The sequence below is a fragment of the Balaenoptera acutorostrata genome, unplaced genomic scaffold (genome assembly GCF_949987535.1).
Source record: "Balaenoptera acutorostrata unplaced genomic scaffold, mBalAcu1.1 scaffold_818, whole genome shotgun sequence".
NCBI classification, from domain to species: domain Eukaryota; kingdom Metazoa; phylum Chordata; class Mammalia; order Artiodactyla; family Balaenopteridae; genus Balaenoptera; species Balaenoptera acutorostrata.
In genome coordinates, this window is record NW_026645613.1 from 52,141 (window position 1) to 74,951 (window position 22,811).

The following is a 22,811-nucleotide window of genomic DNA, read 5'->3' on the forward strand; positions in this document are numbered from 1 at the left end:
AGATATGGAAGTAACCAAAAAGTCCACCAACAGATGGGGGGACAAAGAAGAACTGCTACATGTAGAGATGGAATATTAGCTAGCGAAAAAATGAAACAATGCCATTTGCAGCACCATAGATGAGTCTAGAAGTAATCACGCAACTTGTAGTAAGTGAGAAAGCGAAAGACACATATCCTATCCTATCGCTTGTAGGTGTTACCAAAAAATTGATACCAATGAAGATATTTCCACAGAGAAAGGCAATCACAGATTCATTAAGCAAACTTATGGTTCACCAAATGGAAAGGTGTGAGGATTGGATACATTACGATATTGGGGTTAACAGAGATATACAAACACATGTGAAACACAGAATCACCAAAGACCTATAGAATACCAAGAGAAGACTACTCAACATTGTGTCATAACCTACATGGGAAAAGGATACGAAGAAGAATAGATATATGTATATGTGTGAAAGAACCACATCTTGCACACCTAGAGCAAACAAAATATTGTAATCAAATCTGCTGTGATAACAAATAAAAATTTACTTAAAAATACGAACAAGAAGTAATGAGAAGGGGGTGCTCGGGCTCCGGCCCGCAGTTCGAGCGGCGAGAGCGCTCAGAGACGCGACGCGGGGCAGAGGGGAGTGAGCGGGCGCCTCAGTGTCCTTCCCCATCCCACCCCTCGCCTCGCCACCTTCTCCCCCCTCAGCCGGACCGGAATTATGTGATCCCGGAAGTTCCGGCGCCACTGCTGTGTGGGATAAACAGTAATGGCGGAGGCTGCAGCTCCGGGAACAACAGCCACAACATCAGGAGCAGGAGCGGCAGGGGCGGCGGTGGCAGCGGCCTCCCCCACCCCTATCCCCACAGTCACCTCCCCGTCCCTGGGGGCATGGGATTTGGCAGCGACGGCAGCGGCGGCGGCTGGACCAAACAGGTCACCTGCAGGTATTTCATGCATGGGGTTTGTAAGGAAGGAGATAACTGTCGATACTCACGTGACCTCTCTGACAGTCCATATGGTGTAGTGTACAAGTATGTTCAGCGAGGGTACTGTATTTACGGAGACCGCTGCAAATATGAACACAGCAAGCCATTGCAACTGCTACAGCTCTAACTGCAAAGTCACCCCTTGCTGCTTCCTCAAGTCTCTCATCAGTAGTTGGACAGATGGGTGAAATGCATATGGGCGAAGCTGAGTCAAGAAATTCAAACTTTTCAACTGTAGGAGCGGGTTCAGAAGACTGGGTGAACGCCATTGAGTTTGTTCCTGGGCAGCCCTACTGTGGCCGTACTGCCCCTTCCTCCACTGAAGCACCCCTGCAGGGCTCAGTGACCAAGGAAGAATCAGAGAAGGAGCAAATTGCAGTGGAAACAAAGAAGCAGATCTGCCCCTATGCTGCAGTGGGAGAGTGCCGATATGGGGAGAACTGTGTGTATCTCCATGGAGACGCGTGTGATATGTGTGGGCTGTAGGTCTTCCATCCAGTGGATGCTGCCCAAAGATCACAACATATAAAATCTTGCATCGAGGCCCATGAGAAGGACATGGAGCTCTCGTTTGCTGTGCAGCACAGCAAGGACATGGTGTGTGGGATCTGCACGGAGGTGGTCTATGAGAAAGCCAACCCCCGCGAGCGCCACTTCGGAATCCTCTCCAACTGCAACCACACCTACTGTCTCAAGTGTATTCGCAAGTGGAGGAGTGCTAAGCAATCTGAGAGCAAGATCATAAAGTACTGCCCAGAATGCCGGATCACATCTAACATTGTCATTCCAAGTGAGTACTGGGTGGAGGAGAAAGAAGAGAAGCAGAAACTCATTCAGAAATACAAGGAGGCAATGAGCAACAAGGCGTGCAGGTATTTTGACGAAGGACGTAGGAGCTGCCCATTTGGAGGGAACTGCGTTTACAAGCATGCGTACCCTGATGCCGTAGAGAGGAGCCACAGAGACAGACAGTGGGAACATCAAGCACATACCGGGCCCAACGAAGGAACCACTTCTGGGAGCTCATTGAGGAAAGAGAGAACGGCAACCCCTTTGACAACGACGAAGAAGAGGTTGTCACCTTTGAGCTGGGCGAGATGTTGCTTGTGCTTTTGGCTGCAGGTGGGGACGACGACCTGACAGACTCTGAAGACGAGTGGGACTTGTTTCACGATGAGCTGGAAGATTTTTATGACTTGGATCTATAGCAGCTTTGCTGGGCGTGTGAACTGGTCTGCTGAGCCTCAGACGGCAGCCCTCCCCGCTGGTGGCAGCAGTGCCCGTGGTTCTCTTCTAGGCAGGCCTCTCAACTCCAGGTGCTGTCGTAATAATTTTTACCCAGGGCCTGTCTTCTCAATCCCTCACCTTTCCCCAAGGAGTATGTTGTTTTCTCTGTTTAAAAAAGTTACAAAAATGAATCTTAAAGTTAGTTTTCTTGTAACATGAATTTAAGGGTCAGACAGAGTGTAGGTTTGCTGCGTCATCTGTTTTCAGCCAGATTCACACAGTTCAAGGGGAGCATTTCTGGATTTCCAGTACTCATTTTTGAGGACCCCAGGTTCAAAAGTAACAGCATTGGCCCCGCTTTTGGGTCCAAGAATTGGGGTGTTAGGTGAAGGATCTGAACTGTGGCATGTAGCCTTCTGCTATAGACTTAGGCGGATGCTTGAGGTTTCTGGTGAATTCTGCACATCTGTGTTTTTATATCTGTTCCCTGCCCTGGAATCCCCACCCTGTGCACTCGTTCTGTGGTTTTCATCTCTTGTTTAATTGCACACAAGTACTACTGCTGGGTAACCAGAACCAGGTGCGACTGTGTTGAGATTTTTGCTGTGTTTAGCCTGATAGGAAAATTGTGAAAGAACACATATAAAGATATAGCGGAATAAAATAAATGCAGAGTTGGAAGTTGACTCCCAAGGGCTGATAGACTTGGTACGTGGGAGTGTGTAACAAGCTTCTCATCCCTGCATAGATGCAGTGTCTGTAGCCTTAGTGGAAAAACTCAAGTTTAGTGGTTTCAGCCTCGTGTGGCAAATAGATCTTAAAGGACAAAGCAGTATATTGGTAGCTGTTAATAGAGCAGGGCAAGCTCTGTCTATATAAATAGGGAAATGGGCTTAGCCATAGAGGTTCAACTATCTGGTTATCTCATGTATTAACACAAACTGGGTCTCAGTTACACAGTTGTATTTAATGTTTTATGATCTCCTAGACTTTCTAGTCCAGGCACTTTTTGACAAACCTTTGTCCTCATTTGAGGGGTTTTGTTGTCGGGTTGTTGGGTCCGTTTGTGTGGGTATTTGCCTCATTCCATCCCTGAGCTTTGCAGCTAGACAGGTGTGATTGAAAACTATTTTCTAAGGTGTTTCCTGTAGCGGAGTAATTGGTTTGCAGTAGTAAGTCATGTTTTTCCACTAAAAGGGGACGGAGGGGTGGTAATCCACGAGGTAAGCTAAAGTTAAATTCTTAGAAGAATTCCTTGATCAGAAAATATAAATTTGCGTTTTGTTGCTCTATTTCCTGAAAGTAACTTGGAGATGCCCCTGATTTGTCCATCTACTGCTTTGATTCCTTGGATACCACTCATACTTTCACGTTAAGCAAAGACAAGTAATTCTTGCAGGGGTCTCTGTCTTTTTCAGCAGCCCTTTTGTAAGACGCACTTTTCCCATATAAAACAATTTTAAACCTCCCTCCCCCCCCCCTCCACAAAAGAAGTAAAGAGACATAAACTTAAAGGGCTTTTTCCTGGCACATTCCATTCTAGTTTACAACCTAGAACACCACTTCCAATAAGGCTCTGTTGCATTAGTAACCAGTTTTGGTAAAGGAGAAATGCTGCCGCCTTGTGGCCGTTTCCCGCAAGAGCGGCTTTACACCCACAGCTAAAGGTCATTAACGTTCAGAAGGACTCGGGGCCGTAAAGGACACCTGCCCTCAAAAATTGTGCTGAGGTAAGGAATGGAGAAAACAATTCAAAACAGGCAAATTTTTCAAGAAGATAGTATGAAGAGTTAAGTTTTACTCACTCTCTTTAAAAAAAAGGAAAATGGATAAAAGCTCAACCTCAGGAAGTATTAGACTCATGCAATCTAATCTACAAAAAGGTTTCAACGCACACCAGTCGCCTGACCATCAGCAAAAACTCTACAAACAATAAATGCTGAAGGGGCTTTAGAGAACTGTGTACCCTCTACCTGCTGGTGAGACGTAAAGTCGTAACAGCCGACAACGAGAACCGAAAGGAGCTGCATTAAAAAGTAAAAATTGAGGTACCATTTAATCCAGCAGGCACGCCACTGGGCCTCTCACCTGAGAAGACCAGAATCGAGAAGACATAGGCTGCAAAAGCTGCACTGCAGCCTTATTCACAATAGCCAAGACAGTGAAGCAACCAAAATGTTCTTCAACAGGTGAATGGATAAAGAAGAAGTGGTTCATGTACCCAATGGAATATTAGCCATGGAAAACAATGAAACACTGCTCTTTGAGGCACCACAGGTGAACCTGGGGATAATCACCAAACATGATGTAAGTCGGAAAGCAAAAGACCTATATCCTATGATATCACTTACAGGGGTTAGCTAATAACTGACACAAATGAACATATTTCCACAGAGAAAGACGCTCACAGAATTAGAAAACAAACTATGCTCATGTAAAAGGAAAGGTGGGGGGAATGGATAAATTAAGATTAGTGTTACTATACGTATACAAATACATATTATATACATTTATCAAAAAGACCGACCATATAGCAAGGGAGGTCTGCAGAACACTCTGTAATATTTTACATGGGAAGAGGATCTGTACAAGAATAGACATATATAATGTACAAATGAACCAGATTCTGTACACCTAGGACAAACAATATTCTAATCTTTACCCAGATTAAAAAAAGTAAAAAAAAAACCAAGAAGTAATGAGACATAAACTTATGGGGGTTTCTCCTGGCACATTCCATTCTAATTTAAAACCTAGGAACACGACTTCCTGGAAGGCTCTGCTGCCTTAGTACCCAGATTTGGGAACGGAGAAATGATGCCTCCTTGTGGCCATTTCCCACAACAGCAGCTTTAAACACATTGCTAAAGGTCACTAAATATTCACCAAACTTGCATTTATTTAAATGACACCTGGGGCTTCCCTGGTGGCGCAGTGGTTGAGAATCTGCCTGCTAATGCAGGGGACACGGGTTCGAGCCCTGGTCTGGGAAGATCCCACATGCCACGGAGCAGCTGGGCCCGTGAGCCACAATTGCTGAGCCTGCGCGTCTGGAGCCTGTGCCCCGCGACGGGAGGGGCCGCGATAGAGAAAGGCCCGCGCACCGCGATGAAGAGCGGTCCCCGCACCGCGATGAAGAGTGGCCCCCGCTTGCCGCAACTGGAGAAAGCCCTCGCACGAACCGAAGACCCAACACAGCCAAAAATAAATAAATAAATAAATAAATAAGAAAATCCTTTAAAAAAAATAAAATAAAATAAATGACACCTGCCCTCCAAAAATTCCTGGGGTCGAAAATCGACCAAAATTTCAAAAGAGGGCAACCTTTCAAGATGACAATTTCAAGAGGTATATTGTACTCACATTTTTTTTAACAGAAAACAAAAAGGCGAGGAAAAATGATGAATTTTAGGAATTTTTAAAGACATGCAAACCCAAATTACAAAAACCGATCAGCTCACAGCCGTCAGAATGGCCATTAGCAAAAATGCTGCAAACAATAAATGCTGAAGTGATTGTGGAGAGATGCTTACCCTCTCTTCTATGGGGGACGTGGTAAGAGCCACTAATGAAAACACAATGGAGGTGCTTTGAACATTGAGCTACAAGTCAATCATTCACACCCAGTGCTGGGCGTAACCCCTGAGAAATGAGAATCAAAAAGTCACAGGCTGGCAATCCTGCACTCCAGCAATATTTACCATAGCCAACACTTGGAAGCAACGAAAATACCCATCAATACAGGAATGCACCAAGAAGAAGTGGTCTATGTACACAATGGAATATTACTCCAATAAAAAATATTAATTAAATTTAAAAAACAAACAAAAGTAAGGAGACATCTGCTGTTGTGGGTTTATCCGGGCACATTCCACTCTAATTTATAACCGAGGAACACCACTGGCCGGGAGGGCTGTTTCCCTAGTTACCAGAGTGGGGAACGTAGAAAGGCTGCCGTCCTCTGGCCGTTACCTGCAAAAGGAGCTTTAAAACCTGTGCTAATGCTCACTTCATATGAACAAGTACGGCAGGGCTGTAAATGAAACCTGCCCTCAAAATGTTTAGAGGGAGGTAAATGGCCAAAGCATTTCAAAATGTGACACATACTTTAAGAAAACACTTTGAAGAACTAAGCTGTAATCACAGATTGAAAAATCAAAGCACGTGCCTTAAAGCTCAATTTCAACGGATTATGAGACACATGCAAATTCAACCACGAAGCAGTATTATCTCAAACCAGTCAGAATAACCATCAGCAAGAAAACTATAAACAATAAATGCTGAAGGTGTTGTGGAGAAATGCATACGCTCAACTTTAAGAGGGACATAACTTGGAAAGAGCCACTAATGAGAACTGAATGGAAGTGCCTTTAAAAGGGAAATATTGAGCTACCATATGATCCAGCAGGCCCCTTCCTGGACCTATAACCTCTGAAGACAGAACTGGAAAGACACAGGCAGGCAAAACTGCACTGCACAGTATTACAATAGCCAAGATATGGAAGTAACCAAAAAGTCCACCAACAGATGGGGGGACAAAGAAGAACTGCTACATGTAGAGATGGAATATTAGCTAGCGAAAAAATGAAACAATGCCATTTGCAGCACCATAGATGAGTCTAGAAGTAATCACGCAACTTGTAGTAAGTGAGAAAGCGAAAGACACATATCCTATCCTATCGCTTGTAGGTGTTACCAAAAAATTGATACCAATGAAGATATTTCCACAGAGAAAGGCAATCACAGATTCATTAAGCAAACTTATGGTTCACCAAATGGAAAGGTGTGAGGATTGGATACATTACGATATTGGGGTTAACAGAGATATACAAACACATGTGAAACACAGAATCACCAAAGACCTATAGAATACCAAGAGAAGACTACTCAACATTGTGTCATAACCTACATGGGAAAAGGATACGAAGAAGAATAGATATATGTATATGTGTGAAAGAACCACATCTTGCACACCTAGAGCAAACAAAATATTGTAATCAAATCTGCTGTGATAACAAATAAAAATTTACTTAAAAATACGAACAAGAAGTAATGAGAAGGGGGTGCTCGGGCTCCGGCCCGCAGTTCGAGCGGCGAGAGCGCTCAGAGACGCGACGCGGGGCAGAGGGGAGTGAGCGGGCGCCTCAGTGTCCTTCCCCATCCCACCCCTCGCCTCGCCACCTTCTCCCCCCTCAGCCGGACCGGAATTATGTGATCCCGGAAGTTCCGGCGCCACTGCTGTGTGGGATAAACAGTAATGGCGGAGGCTGCAGCTCCGGGAACAACAGCCACAACATCAGGAGCAGGAGCGGCAGGGGCGGCGGTGGCAGCGGCCTCCCCCACCCCTATCCCCACAGTCACCTCCCCGTCCCTGGGGGCATGGGATTTGGCAGCGACGGCAGCGGCGGCGGCTGGACCAAACAGGTCACCTGCAGGTATTTCATGCATGGGGTTTGTAAGGAAGGAGATAACTGTCGATACTCACGTGACCTCTCTGACAGTCCATATGGTGTAGTGTACAAGTATGTTCAGCGAGGGTACTGTATTTACGGAGACCGCTGCAAATATGAACACAGCAAGCCATTGCAACTGCTACAGCTCTAACTGCAAAGTCACCCCTTGCTGCTTCCTCAAGTCTCTCATCAGTAGTTGGACAGATGGGTGAAATGCATATGGGCGAAGCTGAGTCAAGAAATTCAAACTTTTCAACTGTAGGAGCGGGTTCAGAAGACTGGGTGAACGCCATTGAGTTTGTTCCTGGGCAGCCCTACTGTGGCCGTACTGCCCCTTCCTCCACTGAAGCACCCCTGCAGGGCTCAGTGACCAAGGAAGAATCAGAGAAGGAGCAAATTGCAGTGGAAACAAAGAAGCAGATCTGCCCCTATGCTGCAGTGGGAGAGTGCCGATATGGGGAGAACTGTGTGTATCTCCATGGAGACGCGTGTGATATGTGTGGGCTGTAGGTCTTCCATCCAGTGGATGCTGCCCAAAGATCACAACATATAAAATCTTGCATCGAGGCCCATGAGAAGGACATGGAGCTCTCGTTTGCTGTGCAGCACAGCAAGGACATGGTGTGTGGGATCTGCACGGAGGTGGTCTATGAGAAAGCCAACCCCCGCGAGCGCCACTTCGGAATCCTCTCCAACTGCAACCACACCTACTGTCTCAAGTGTATTCGCAAGTGGAGGAGTGCTAAGCAATCTGAGAGCAAGATCATAAAGTACTGCCCAGAATGCCGGATCACATCTAACATTGTCATTCCAAGTGAGTACTGGGTGGAGGAGAAAGAAGAGAAGCAGAAACTCATTCAGAAATACAAGGAGGCAATGAGCAACAAGGCGTGCAGGTATTTTGACGAAGGACGTAGGAGCTGCCCATTTGGAGGGAACTGCGTTTACAAGCATGCGTACCCTGATGCCGTAGAGAGGAGCCACAGAGACAGACAGTGGGAACATCAAGCACATACCGGGCCCAACGAAGGAACCACTTCTGGGAGCTCATTGAGGAAAGAGAGAACGGCAACCCCTTTGACAACGACGAAGAAGAGGTTGTCACCTTTGAGCTGGGCGAGATGTTGCTTGTGCTTTTGGCTGCAGGTGGGGACGACGACCTGACAGACTCTGAAGACGAGTGGGACTTGTTTCACGATGAGCTGGAAGATTTTTATGACTTGGATCTATAGCAGCTTTGCTGGGCGTGTGAACTGGTCTGCTGAGCCTCAGACGGCAGCCCTCCCCGCTGGTGGCAGCAGTGCCCGTGGTTCTCTTCTAGGCAGGCCTCTCAACTCCAGGTGCTGTCGTAATAATTTTTACCCAGGGCCTGTCTTCTCAATCCCTCACCTTTCCCCAAGGAGTATGTTGTTTTCTCTGTTTAAAAAAGTTACAAAAATGAATCTTAAAGTTAGTTTTCTTGTAACATGAATTTAAGGGTCAGACAGAGTGTAGGTTTGCTGCGTCATCTGTTTTCAGCCAGATTCACACAGTTCAAGGGGAGCATTTCTGGATTTCCAGTACTCATTTTTGAGGACCCCAGGTTCAAAAGTAACAGCATTGGCCCCGCTTTTGGGTCCAAGAATTGGGGTGTTAGGTGAAGGATCTGAACTGTGGCATGTAGCCTTCTGCTATAGACTTAGGCGGATGCTTGAGGTTTCTGGTGAATTCTGCACATCTGTGTTTTTATATCTGTTCCCTGCCCTGGAATCCCCACCCTGTGCACTCGTTCTGTGGTTTTCATCTCTTGTTTAATTGCACACAAGTACTACTGCTGGGTAACCAGAACCAGGTGCGACTGTGTTGAGATTTTTGCTGTGTTTAGCCTGATAGGAAAATTGTGAAAGAACACATATAAAGATATAGCGGAATAAAATAAATGCAGAGTTGGAAGTTGACTCCCAAGGGCTGATAGACTTGGTACGTGGGAGTGTGTAACAAGCTTCTCATCCCTGCATAGATGCAGTGTCTGTAGCCTTAGTGGAAAAACTCAAGTTTAGTGGTTTCAGCCTCGTGTGGCAAATAGATCTTAAAGGACAAAGCAGTATATTGGTAGCTGTTAATAGAGCAGGGCAAGCTCTGTCTATATAAATAGGGAAATGGGCTTAGCCATAGAGGTTCAACTATCTGGTTATCTCATGTATTAACACAAACTGGGTCTCAGTTACACAGTTGTATTTAATGTTTTATGATCTCCTAGACTTTCTAGTCCAGGCACTTTTTGACAAACCTTTGTCCTCATTTGAGGGGTTTTGTTGTCGGGTTGTTGGGTCCGTTTGTGTGGGTATTTGCCTCATTCCATCCCTGAGCTTTGCAGCTAGACAGGTGTGATTGAAAACTATTTTCTAAGGTGTTTCCTGTAGCGGAGTAATTGGTTTGCAGTAGTAAGTCATGTTTTTCCACTAAAAGGGGACGGAGGGGTGGTAATCCACGAGGTAAGCTAAAGTTAAATTCTTAGAAGAATTCCTTGATCAGAAAATATAAATTTGCGTTTTGTTGCTCTATTTCCTGAAAGTAACTTGGAGATGCCCCTGATTTGTCCATCTACTGCTTTGATTCCTTGGATACCACTCATACTTTCACGTTAAGCAAAGACAAGTAATTCTTGCAGGGGTCTCTGTCTTTTTCAGCAGCCCTTTTGTAAGACGCACTTTTCCCATATAAAACAATTTTAAACCTCCCTCCCCCCCCCCTCCACAAAAGAAGTAAAGAGACATAAACTTAAAGGGCTTTTTCCTGGCACATTCCATTCTAGTTTACAACCTAGAACACCACTTCCAATAAGGCTCTGTTGCATTAGTAACCAGTTTTGGTAAAGGAGAAATGCTGCCGCCTTGTGGCCGTTTCCCGCAAGAGCGGCTTTACACCCACAGCTAAAGGTCATTAACGTTCAGAAGGACTCGGGGCCGTAAAGGACACCTGCCCTCAAAAATTGTGCTGAGGTAAGGAATGGAGAAAACAATTCAAAACAGGCAAATTTTTCAAGAAGATAGTATGAAGAGTTAAGTTTTACTCACTCTCTTTAAAAAAAAGGAAAATGGATAAAAGCTCAACCTCAGGAAGTATTAGACTCATGCAATCTAATCTACAAAAAGGTTTCAACGCACACCAGTCGCCTGACCATCAGCAAAAACTCTACAAACAATAAATGCTGAAGGGGCTTTAGAGAACTGTGTACCCTCTACCTGCTGGTGAGACGTAAAGTCGTAACAGCCGACAACGAGAACCGAAAGGAGCTGCATTAAAAAGTAAAAATTGAGGTACCATTTAATCCAGCAGGCACGCCACTGGGCCTCTCACCTGAGAAGACCAGAATCGAGAAGACATAGGCTGCAAAAGCTGCACTGCAGCCTTATTCACAATAGCCAAGACAGTGAAGCAACCAAAATGTTCTTCAACAGGTGAATGGATAAAGAAGAAGTGGTTCATGTACCCAATGGAATATTAGCCATGGAAAACAATGAAACACTGCTCTTTGAGGCACCACAGGTGAACCTGGGGATAATCACCAAACATGATGTAAGTCGGAAAGCAAAAGACCTATATCCTATGATATCACTTACAGGGGTTAGCTAATAACTGACACAAATGAACATATTTCCACAGAGAAAGACGCTCACAGAATTAGAAAACAAACTATGCTCATGTAAAAGGAAAGGTGGGGGGAATGGATAAATTAAGATTAGTGTTACTATACGTATACAAATACATATTATATACATTTATCAAAAAGACCGACCATATAGCAAGGGAGGTCTGCAGAACACTCTGTAATATTTTACATGGGAAGAGGATCTGTACAAGAATAGACATATATAATGTACAAATGAACCAGATTCTGTACACCTAGGACAAACAATATTCTAATCTTTACCCAGATTAAAAAAAGTAAAAAAAAAACCAAGAAGTAATGAGACATAAACTTATGGGGGTTTCTCCTGGCACATTCCATTCTAATTTAAAACCTAGGAACACGACTTCCTGGAAGGCTCTGCTGCCTTAGTACCCAGATTTGGGAACGGAGAAATGATGCCTCCTTGTGGCCATTTCCCACAACAGCAGCTTTAAACACATTGCTAAAGGTCACTAAATATTCACCAAACTTGCATTTATTTAAATGACACCTGCCCTCCAAAAATTCCTGGGGTCGAAAATCGACCAAAATTTCAAAAGAGGGCAACCTTTCAAGATGACAATTTCAAGAGGTATATTGTACTCACATTTTTTTTAACAGAAAACAAAAAGGCGAGGAAAAATGATGAATTTTAGGAATTTTTAAAGACATGCAAACCCAAATTACAAAAACCGATCAGCTCACAGCCGTCAGAATGGCCATTAGCAAAAATGCTGCAAACAACAAATGCTGAAATGATTGTGGAGAGATGCTTACCCTCTCTTCTATGGGGGACGTGGTAAGAGCCACTAATGAAAACACAATGGAGGTGCTTTGAACATTGAGCTACAAGTCAATCATTCACACCCAGTGCTGGGCGTAACCCCTGAGAAATGAGAATCAAAAAGTCACAGGCTGGCAATCCTGCACTCCAGCAATATTTACCATAGCCAACACTTGGAAGCAACGAAAATACCCATCAATACAGGAATGCACCAAGAAGAAGTGGTCTATGTACACAATGGAATATTACTCCAATAAAAAATATTAATTAAATTTAAAAAACAAACAAAAGTAAGGAGACATCTGCTGTTGTGGGTTTATCCGGGCACATTCCACTCTAATTTATAACCGAGGAACACCACTGGCCGGGAGGGCTGTTTCCCTAGTTACCAGAGTGGGGAACGTAGAAAGGCTGCCGTCCTCTGGCCGTTACCTGCAAAAGCAGCTTTAAAACCTGTGCTAATGCTCACTTCATATGAACAAGTACGGCAGGGCTGTAAATGAAACCTGCCCTCAAAATGTTTAGAGGGAGGTAAATGGCCAAAGCATTTCAAAATGTGACACATACTTTAAGAAAACACTTTGAAGAACTAAGCTGTAATCACAGATTGAAAAATCAAAGCACGTGCCTTAAAGCTCAATTTCAACGGATTATGAGACACATGCAAATTCAACCACGAAGCAGTATTATCTCAAACCAGTCAGAATAACCATCAGCAAGAAAACTATAAACAATAAATGCTGAAGGTGTTGTGGAGAAATGCATACGCTCAACTTTAAGAGGGACATAACTTGGAAAGAGCCACTAATGAGAACTGAATGGAAGTGCCTTTAAAAGGGAAATATTGAGCTACCATATGATCCAGCAGGCCCCTTCCTGGACCTATAACCTCTGAAGACAGAACTGGAAAGACACAGGCAGGCAAAACTGCACTGCACAGTATTACAATAGCCAAGATATGGAAGTAACCAAAAAGTCCACCAACAGATGGGGGGACAAAGAAGAACTGCTACATGTAGAGATGGAATATTAGCTAGCGAAAAAATGAAACAATGCCATTTGCAGCACCATAGATGAGTCTAGAAGTAATCACGCAACTTGTAGTAAGTGAGAAAGCGAAAGACACATATCCTATCCTATCGCTTGTAGGTGTTACCAAAAAATTGATACCAATGAAGATATTTCCACAGAGAAAGGCAATCACAGATTCATTAAGCAAACTTATGGTTCACCAAATGGAAAGGTGTGAGGATTGGATACATTACGATATTGGGGTTAACAGAGATATACAAACACATGTGAAACACAGAATCACCAAAGACCTATAGAATACCAAGAGAAGACTACTCAACATTGTGTCATAACCTACATGGGAAAAGGATACGAAGAAGAATAGATATATGTATATGTGTGAAAGAACCACATCTTGCACACCTAGAGCAAACAAAATATTGTAATCAAATCTGCTGTGATAACAAATAAAAATTTACTTAAAAATACGAACAAGAAGTAATGAGAAGGGGGTGCTCGGGCTCCGGCCTGCAGTTCGAGCGGCGAGAGCGCTCAGAGACGCGACGCGGGGCAGAGGGGAGTGAGCGGGCGCCTCAGTGTCCTTCCCCATCCCACCCCTCGCCTCTCCACCTTCTCCCCCCTCAGCCGGACCGGAATTATGTGATCCCGGAAGTTCCGGCGCCACTGCTGTGTGGGATAAACAGTAATGGCGGAGGCTGCAGCTCCGGGAACAACAGCCACAACATCAGGAGCAGGAGCGGCAGGGGCGGCGGTGGCAGCGGCCTCCCCCACCCCTATCCCCACAGTCACCTCCCCGTCCCTGGGGGCATGGGATTTGGCAGCGACGGCAGCGGCGGCGGCTGGACCAAACAGGTCACCTGCAGGTATTTCATGCATGGGGTTTGTAAGGAAGGAGATAACTGTCGATACTCACGTGACCTCTCTGACAGTCCATATGGTGTAGTGTACAAGTATGTTCAGCGAGGGTACTGTATTTACGGAGACCGCTGCAAATATGAACACAGCAAGCCATTGCAACTGCTACAGCTCTAACTGCAAAGTCACCCCTTGCTGCTTCCTCAAGTCTCTCATCAGTAGTTGGACAGATGGGTGAAATGCATATGGGCGAAGCTGAGTCAAGAAATTCAAACTTTTCAACTGTAGGAGCGGGTTCAGAAGACTGGGTGAACGCCATTGAGTTTGTTCCTGGGCAGCCCTACTGTGGCCGTACTGCCCCTTCCTCCACTGAAGCACCCCTGCAGGGCTCAGTGACCAAGGAAGAATCAGAGAAGGAGCAAATTGCAGTGGAAACAAAGAAGCAGATCTGCCCCTATGCTGCAGTGGGAGAGTGCCGATATGGGGAGAACTGTGTGTATCTCCATGGAGACGCGTGTGATATGTGTGGGCTGTAGGTCTTCCATCCAGTGGATGCTGCCCAAAGATCACAACATATAAAATCTTGCATCGAGGCCCATGAGAAGGACATGGAGCTCTCGTTTGCTGTGCAGCACAGCAAGGACATGGTGTGTGGGATCTGCACGGAGGTGGTCTATGAGAAAGCCAACCCCCGCGAGCGCCGCTTCGGAATCCTCTCCAACTGCAACCACACCTACTGTCTCAAGTGTATTCGCAAGTGGAGGAGTGCTAAGCAATCTGAGAGCAAGATCATAAAGTACTGCCCAGAATGCCGGATCACATCTAACATTGTCATTCCAAGTGAGTACTGGGTGGAGGAGAAAGAAGAGAAGCAGAAACTCATTCAGAAATACAAGGAGGCAATGAGCAACAAGGCGTGCAGGTATTTTGACGAAGGACGTAGGAGCTGCCCATTTGGAGGGAACTGCGTTTACAAGCATGCGTACCCTGATGCCGTAGAGAGGAGCCACAGAGACAGACAGTGGGAACATCAAGCACATACCGGGCCCAACGAAGGAACCACTTCTGGGAGCTCATTGAGGAAAGAGAGAACGGCAACCCCTTTGACAACGACGAAGAAGAGGTTGTCACCTTTGAGCTGGGCGAGATGTTGCTTGTGCTTTTGGCTGCAGGTGGGGACGACGACCTGACAGACTCTGAAGACGAGTGGGACTTGTTTCACGATGAGCTGGAAGATTTTTATGACTTGGATCTATAGCAGCTTTGCTGGGCGTGTGAACTGGTCTGCTGAGCCTCAGACGGCAGCCCTCCCCGCTGGTGGCAGCAGTGCCCGTGGTTCTCTTCTAGGCAGGCCTCTCAACTCCAGGTGCTGTCGTAATAATTTTTACCCAGGGCCTGTCTTCTCAATCCCTCACCTTTCCCCAAGGAGTATGTTGTTTTCTCTGTTTAAAAAAGTTACAAAAATGAATCTTAAAGTTAGTTTTCTTGTAACATGAATTTAAGGGTCAGACAGAGTGTAGGTTTGCTGCGTCATCTGTTTTCAGCCAGATTCACACAGTTCAAGGGGAGCATTTCTGGATTTCCAGTACTCATTTTTGAGGACCCCAGGTTCAAAAGTAACAGCATTGGCCCCGCTTTTGGGTCCAAGAATTGGGGTGTTAGGTGAAGGATCTGAACTGTGGCATGTAGCCTTCTGCTATAGACTTAGGCGGATGCTTGAGGTTTCTGGTGAATTCTGCACATCTGTGTTTTTATATCTGTTCCCTGCCCTGGAATCCCCACCCTGTGCACTCGTTCTGTGGTTTTCATCTCTTGTTTAATTGCACACAAGTACTACTGCTGGGTAACCAGAACCAGGTGCGACTGTGTTGAGATTTTTGCTGTGTTTAGCCTGATAGGAAAATTGTGAAAGAACACATATAAAGATATAGCGGAATAAAATAAATGCAGAGTTGGAAGTTGACTCCCAAGGGCTGATAGACTTGGTACGTGGGAGTGTGTAACAAGCTTCTCATCCCTGCATAGATGCAGTGTCTGTAGCCTTAGTGGAAAAACTCAAGTTTAGTGGTTTCAGCCTCGTGTGGCAAATAGATCTTAAAGGACAAAGCAGTATATTGGTAGCTGTTAATAGAGCAGGGCAAGCTCTGTCTATATAAATAGGGAAATGGGCTTAGCCATAGAGGTTCAACTATCTGGTTATCTCATGTATTAACACAAACTGGGTCTCAGTTACACAGTTGTATTTAATGTTTTATGATCTCCTAGACTTTCTAGTCCAGGCACTTTTTGACAAACCTTTGTCCTCATTTGAGGGGTTTTGTTGTCGGGTTGTTGGGTCCGTTTGTGTGGGTATTTGCCTCATTCCATCCCTGAGCTTTGCAGCTAGACAGGTGTGATTGAAAACTATTTTCTAAGGTGTTTCCTGTAGCGGAGTAATTGGTTTGCAGTAGTAAGTCATGTTTTTCCACTAAAAGGGGACGGAGGGGTGGTAATCCACGAGGTAAGCTAAAGTTAAATTCTTAGAAGAATTCCTTGATCAGAAAATATAAATTTGCGTTTTGTTGCTCTATTTCCTGAAAGTAACTTGGAGATGCCCCTGATTTGTCCATCTACTGCTTTGATTCCTTGGATACCACTCATACTTTCACGTTAAGCAAAGACAAGTAATTCTTGCAGGGGTCTCTGTCTTTTTCAGCAGCCCTTTTGTAAGACGCACTTTTCCCATATAAAACAATTTTAAACCTCCCTCCCCCCCCCCTCCACAAAAGAAGTAAAGAGACATAAACTTAAAGGGCTTTTTCCTGGCACATTCCATTCTAGTTTACAACCTAGAACACCACTTCCATTAAGGCTCTGTTGCATTAGTAACCAGTTTTGGTAAAGGAGAAATGCTGCCGCCTTGTGGCCGTTTCCCGCAAGAGCGGCTTTACACCCACAGCTAAAGGTCATTAACGTTCAGAAGGACTCGGGGCCGTAAAGGACACCTGCCCTCAAAAATTGTGCTGAGGGCTTCCCTGGTGGCGCAGTGGTTGAGAATCTGCCTGCTAATGCAGGGGACACGGGTTTGAGCCCTGGTCTGGGAAGATCCCACATGCCACGGAGCAGCTGGGCCCGTGAGCCACAATTTCTGAGCCTGCGCGTCTGGAGCCTGTGCCCCGCAACGGGAGGGGCCGCGATGGAGAAAGGCCCGCGCACCGCGATGAAGAGCGGTCCCCGCACCGCGATGAAGAGTGGCCCCCGCTTGCCGCAACTGGAGAAAGCCCTCGCACGAACCGAAGACCCAATACAGACAAAAATAAATTAATTAATTAATTAAAAAAAAGAAAATCCTTAAAAAAAAAAAAAAAATTGTGCTGAGGTAAGGAATGGAGAAAACAATTCAAAACAGGCAAATTTTTCAAGAAGATAGTATGAAGAGTTAAGTTTTACTCACTCTCTTTAAAAAAAAGGAAAATGGATAAAAGCTCAACCTCAGGAAGTATTAGACTCATGCAATCTAATCTACAAAAAGGTTTCAACGCACACCAGTCGCCTGACCATCAGCAAAAACTCTACAAACAATAAATGCTGAAGGGGCTTTAGAGAACTGTGTACCCTCTACCTGCTGGTGAGACGTAAAGTCGTAACAGCCGACAACGAGAACCGAAAGGAGCTGCATTAAAAAGTAAAAATTGAGGTACCATTTAATCCAGCAGGCACGCCACTGGGCCTCTCACCTGAGAAGACCAGAATCGAGAAGACATAGGCTGCAAAAGCTGCACTGCAGCCTTATTCACAATAGCCAAGACAGTGAAGCAACCAAAATGTTCTTCAACAGGTGAATGGATAAAGAAGAAGTGGTTCATGTACCCAATGGAATATTAGCCATGGAAAACAATGAAACACTGCTCTTTGAGGCACCACAGGTGAACCTGGGGATAATCACCAAACATGATGTAAGTCGGAAAGCAAAAGACCTATATCCTATGATATCACTTACAGGGGTTAGCTAATAACTGACACAAATGAACATATTTCCACAGAGAAAGACGCTCACAGAATTAGAAAACAAACTATGCTCATGTAAAAGGAAAGGTGGGGGGAATGGATAAATTAAGATTAGTGTTACTATACGTATACAAATACATATTATATACATTTATCAAAAAGACCGACCATATAGCAAGGGAGGTCTGCAGAACACTCTGTAATATTTTACATGGGAAGAGGATCTGTACAAGAATAGACATATATAATGTACAAATGAACCAGATTCTGTACACCTAGGACAAACAATATTCTAATCTTTACCCAGATTAAAAAAAGTAAAAAAAAAACCAAGAAGTAATGAGACATAAACTTATGGGGGTTTCTCCTGGCACATTCCATTCTAATTTAAAACCTAGGAACACGACTTCCTGGAAGGCTCTGCTGCCTTAGTACCCAGATTTGGGAACGGAGAAATGATGCCTCCTTGTGGCCATTTCCCACAACAGCAGCTTTAAACACATTGCTAAAGGTCACTAAATATTCACCAAACTTGCATTTATTTAAATGACACCTGGGGCTTCCCTGGTGGCGCAGTGGTTGAGAATCTGCCTGCTAATGCAGGGGACACGGGTTCGAGCCCTGGTCTGGGAAGATCCCACATGCCACGGAGCAGCTGGGCCCGTGAGCCACAATTGCTGAGCCTGCGCGTCTGGAGCCTGTGCCCCGCGACGGGAGGGGCCGCGATAGAGAAAGGCCCGCGCACCGCGATGAAGAGCGGTCCCCGCACCGCGATGAAGAGTGGCCCCCGCTTGCCGCAACTGGAGAAAGCCCTCGCACGAACCGAAGACCCAACACAGCCAAAAATAAATAAATAAATAAATAAATAAGAAAATCCTTTAAAAAAAAATAAAATAAAATAAATGACACCTGCCCTCCAAAAATTCCTGGGGTCGAAAATCGACCAAAATTTCAAAAGAGGGCAACCTTTCAAGATGACAATTTCAAGAGGTATATTGTACTCACATTTTTTTTAACAGAAAACAAAAAGGCGAGGAAAAATGATGAATTTTAGGAATTTTTAAAGACATGCAAACCCAAATTACAAAAACCGATCAGCTCACAGCCGTCAGAATGGCCATTAGCAAAAATGCTGCAAACAATAAATGCTGAAGTGATTGTGGAGAGATGCTTACCCTCTCTTCTATGGGGGACGTGGTAAGAGCCACTAATGAAAACACAATGGAGGTGCTTTGAACATTGAGCTACAAGTCAATCATTCACACCCAGTGCTGGGCGTAACCCCTGAGAAATGAGAATCAAAAAGTCACAGGCTGGCAATCCTGCACTCCAGCAATATTTACCATAGCCAACACTTGGAAGCAACGAAAATACCCATCAATACAGGAATGCACCAAGAAGAAGTGGTCTATGTACACAATGGAATATTACTCCAATAAAAAATATTAATTAAATTTAAAAAACAAACAAAAGTAAGGAGACATCTGCTGTTGTGGGTTTATCCGGGCACATTCCACTCTAATTTATAACCGAGGAACACCACTGGCCGGGAGGGCTGTTTCCCTAGTTACCAGAGTGGGGAACGTAGAAAGGCTGCCGTCCTCTGGCCGTTACCTGCAAAAGCAGCTTTAAAACCTGTGCTAATGCTCACTTCATATGAACAAGTACGGCAGGGCTGTAAATGAAACCTGCCCTCAAAATGTTTAGAGGGAGGTAAATGGCCAAAGCATTTCAAAATGTGACACATACTTTAAGAAAACACTTTGAAGAACTAAGCTGTAATCACAGATTGAAAAATCAAAGCACGTGCCTTAAAGCTCAATTTCAACGGATTATGAGACACATGCAAATTCAACCACGAAGCAGTATTATCTCAAACCAGTCAGAATAACCATCAGCAAGAAAACTATAAACAATAAATGCTGAAGGTGTTGTGGAGAAATGCATACGCTCAACTTTAAGAGGGACATAACTTGGAAAGAGCCACTAATGAGAACTGAATGGAAGTGCCTTTAAAAGGGAAATATTGAGCTACCATATGATCCAGCAGGCCCCTTCCTGGACCTATAACCTCTGAAGACAGAACTGGAAAGACACAGGCAGGCAAAACTGCACTGCACAGTATTACAATAGCCAAGATATGGAAGTAACCAAAAAGTCCACCAACAGATGGGGGGACAAAGAAGAACTGCTACATGTAGAGATGGAATATTAGCTAGCGAAAAAATGAAACAATGCCATTTGCAGCACCATAGATGAGTCTAGAAGTAATCACGCAACTTGTAGTAAGTGAGAAAGCGAAAGACACATATCCTATCCTATCGCTTGTAGGTGTTACCAAAAAATTGATACCAATGAAGATATTTCCACAGAGAAAGGCAATCACAGATTCATTAAGCAAACTTATGGTTCACCAAATGGAAAGGTGTGAGGATTGGATACATTACGATATTGGGGTTAACAGAGATATACAAACACATGTGAAACACAGAATCACCAAAGACCTATAGAATACCAAGAGAAGACTACTCAACATTGTGTCATAACCTACATGGGAAAAGGATACGAAGAAGAATAGATATATGTATATGTGTGAAAGAACCACATCTTGCACACCTAGAGCAAACAAAATATTGTAATCAAATCTGCTGTGATAACAAATAAAAATTTACTTAAAAATACGAACAAGAAGTAATGAGAAGGGGGTGCTCGGGCTCCGGCCCGCAGTTCGAGCGGCGAGAGCGCTCAGAGACGCGACGCGGGGCAGAGGGGAGTGAGCGGGCGCCTCAGTGTCCTTCCCCATCCCACCCCTCGCCTCGCCACCTTCTCCCCCCTCAGCCGGACCGGAATTATGTGATCCCGGAAGTTCCGGCGCCACTGCTGTGTGGGATAAACAGTAATGGCGGAGGCTGCAGCTCCGGGAACAACAGCCACAACATCAGGAGCAGGAGCGGCAGGGGCGGCGGTGGCAGCGGCCTCCCCCACCCCTATCCCCACAGTCACCTCCCCGTCCCTGGGGGCATGGGATTTGGCAGCGACGGCAGCGGCGGCGGCTGGACCAAACAGGTCACCTGCAGGTATTTCATGCATGGGGTTTGTAAGGAAGGAGATAACTGTCGATACTCACGTGACCTCTCTGACAGTCCATATGGTGTAGTGTACAAGTATGTTCAGCGAGGGTACTGTATTTACGGAGACCGCTGCAAATATGAACACAGCAAGCCATTGCAACTGCTACAGCTCTAACTGCAAAGTCACCCCTTGCTGCTTCCTCAAGTCTCTCATCAGTAGTTGGACAGATGGGTGAAATGCATATGGGCGAAGCTGAGTCAAGAAATTCAAACTTTTCAACTGTAGGAGCGGGTTCAGAAGACTGGGTGAACGCCATTGAGTTTGTTCCTGGGCAGCCCTACTGTGGCCGTACTGCCCCTTCCTCCACTGAAGCACCCCTGCAGGGCTCAGTGACCAAGGAAGAATCAGAGAAGGAGCAAATTGCAGTGGAAACAAAGAAGCAGATCTGCCCCTATGCTGCAGTGGGAGAGTGCCGATATGGGGAGAACTGTGTGTATCTCCATGGAGACGCGTGTGATATGTGTGGGCTGTAGGTCTTCCATCCAGTGGATGCTGCCCAAAGATCACAACATATAAAATCTTGCATCGAGGCCCATGAGAAGGACATGGAGCTCTCGTTTGCTGTGCAGCACAGCAAGGACATGGTGTGTGGGATCTGCACGGAGGTGGTCTATGAGAAAGCCAACCCCCGCGAGCGCCGCTTCGGAATCCTCTCCAACTGCAACCACACCTACTGTCTCAAGTGTATTCGCAAGTGGAGGAGTGCTAAGCAATCTGAGAGCAAGATCATAAAGTACTGCCCAGAATGCCGGATCACATCTAACATTGTCATTCCAAGTGAGTACTGGGTGGAGGAGAAAGAAGAGAAGCAGAAACTCATTCAGAAATACAAGGAGGCAATGAGCAACAAGGCGTGCAGGTATTTTGACGAAGGACGTAGGAGCTGCCCATTTGGAGGGAACTGCGTTTACAAGCATGCGTACCCTGATGCCGTAGAGAGGAGCCACAGAGACAGACAGTGGGAACATCAAGCACATACCGGGCCCAACGAAGGAACCACTTCTGGGAGCTCATTGAGGAAAGAGAGAACGGCAACCCCTTTGACAACGACGAAGAAGAGGTTGTCACCTTTGAGCTGGGCGAGATGTTGCTTGTGCTTTTGGCTGCAGGTGGGGACGACGACCTGACAGACTCTGAAGACGAGTGGGACTTGTTTCACGATGAGCTGGAAGATTTTTATGACTTGGATCTATAGCAGCTTTGCTGGGCGTGTGAACTGGTCTGCTGAGCCTCAGACGGCAGCCCTCCCCGCTGGTGGCAGCAGTGCCCGTGGTTCTCTTCTAGGCAGGCCTCTCAACTCCAGGTGCTGTCGTAATAATTTTTACCCAGGGCCTGTCTTCTCAATCCCTCACCTTTCCCCAAGGAGTATGTTGTTTTCTCTGTTTAAAAAAGTTACAAAAATGAATCTTAAAGTTAGTTTTCTTGTAACATGAATTTAAGGGTCAGACAGAGTGTAGGTTTGCTGCGTCATCTGTTTTCAGCCAGATTCACACAGTTCAAGGGGAGCATTTCTGGATTTCCAGTACTCATTTTTGAGGACCCCAGGTTCAAAAGTAACAGCATTGGCCCCGCTTTTGGGTCCAAGAATTGGGGTGTTAGGTGAAGGATCTGAACTGTGGCATGTAGCCTTCTGCTATAGACTTAGGCGGATGCTTGAGGTTTCTGGTGAATTCTGCACATCTGTGTTTTTATATCTGTTCCCTGCC

At 45.3% G+C, this 22,811-nt stretch overlaps 4 pseudogenes; all 4 read left to right on the top strand.

Annotated features, from left to right (window-relative positions):
* Positions 1 to 763: 763 nt before the first annotated feature.
* On the top strand, positions 764 to 2,191 carry LOC130706645 (E3 ubiquitin-protein ligase makorin-1-like; annotated as a pseudogene).
* Positions 2,192 to 7,467: 5,276 nt separating this feature from the next.
* LOC130706654 (E3 ubiquitin-protein ligase makorin-1-like) lies at positions 7,468 to 8,895 on the top strand (annotated as a pseudogene).
* A 4,921-nt stretch (positions 8,896 to 13,816) lies between these two features.
* On the top strand, positions 13,817 to 15,244 carry LOC130706638 (E3 ubiquitin-protein ligase makorin-1-like; annotated as a pseudogene).
* A 5,628-nt stretch (positions 15,245 to 20,872) lies between these two features.
* Positions 20,873 to 22,300, top strand: LOC130706640 (E3 ubiquitin-protein ligase makorin-1-like; annotated as a pseudogene).
* The last annotated feature ends 511 nt before the right edge of the window (positions 22,301 to 22,811 follow it).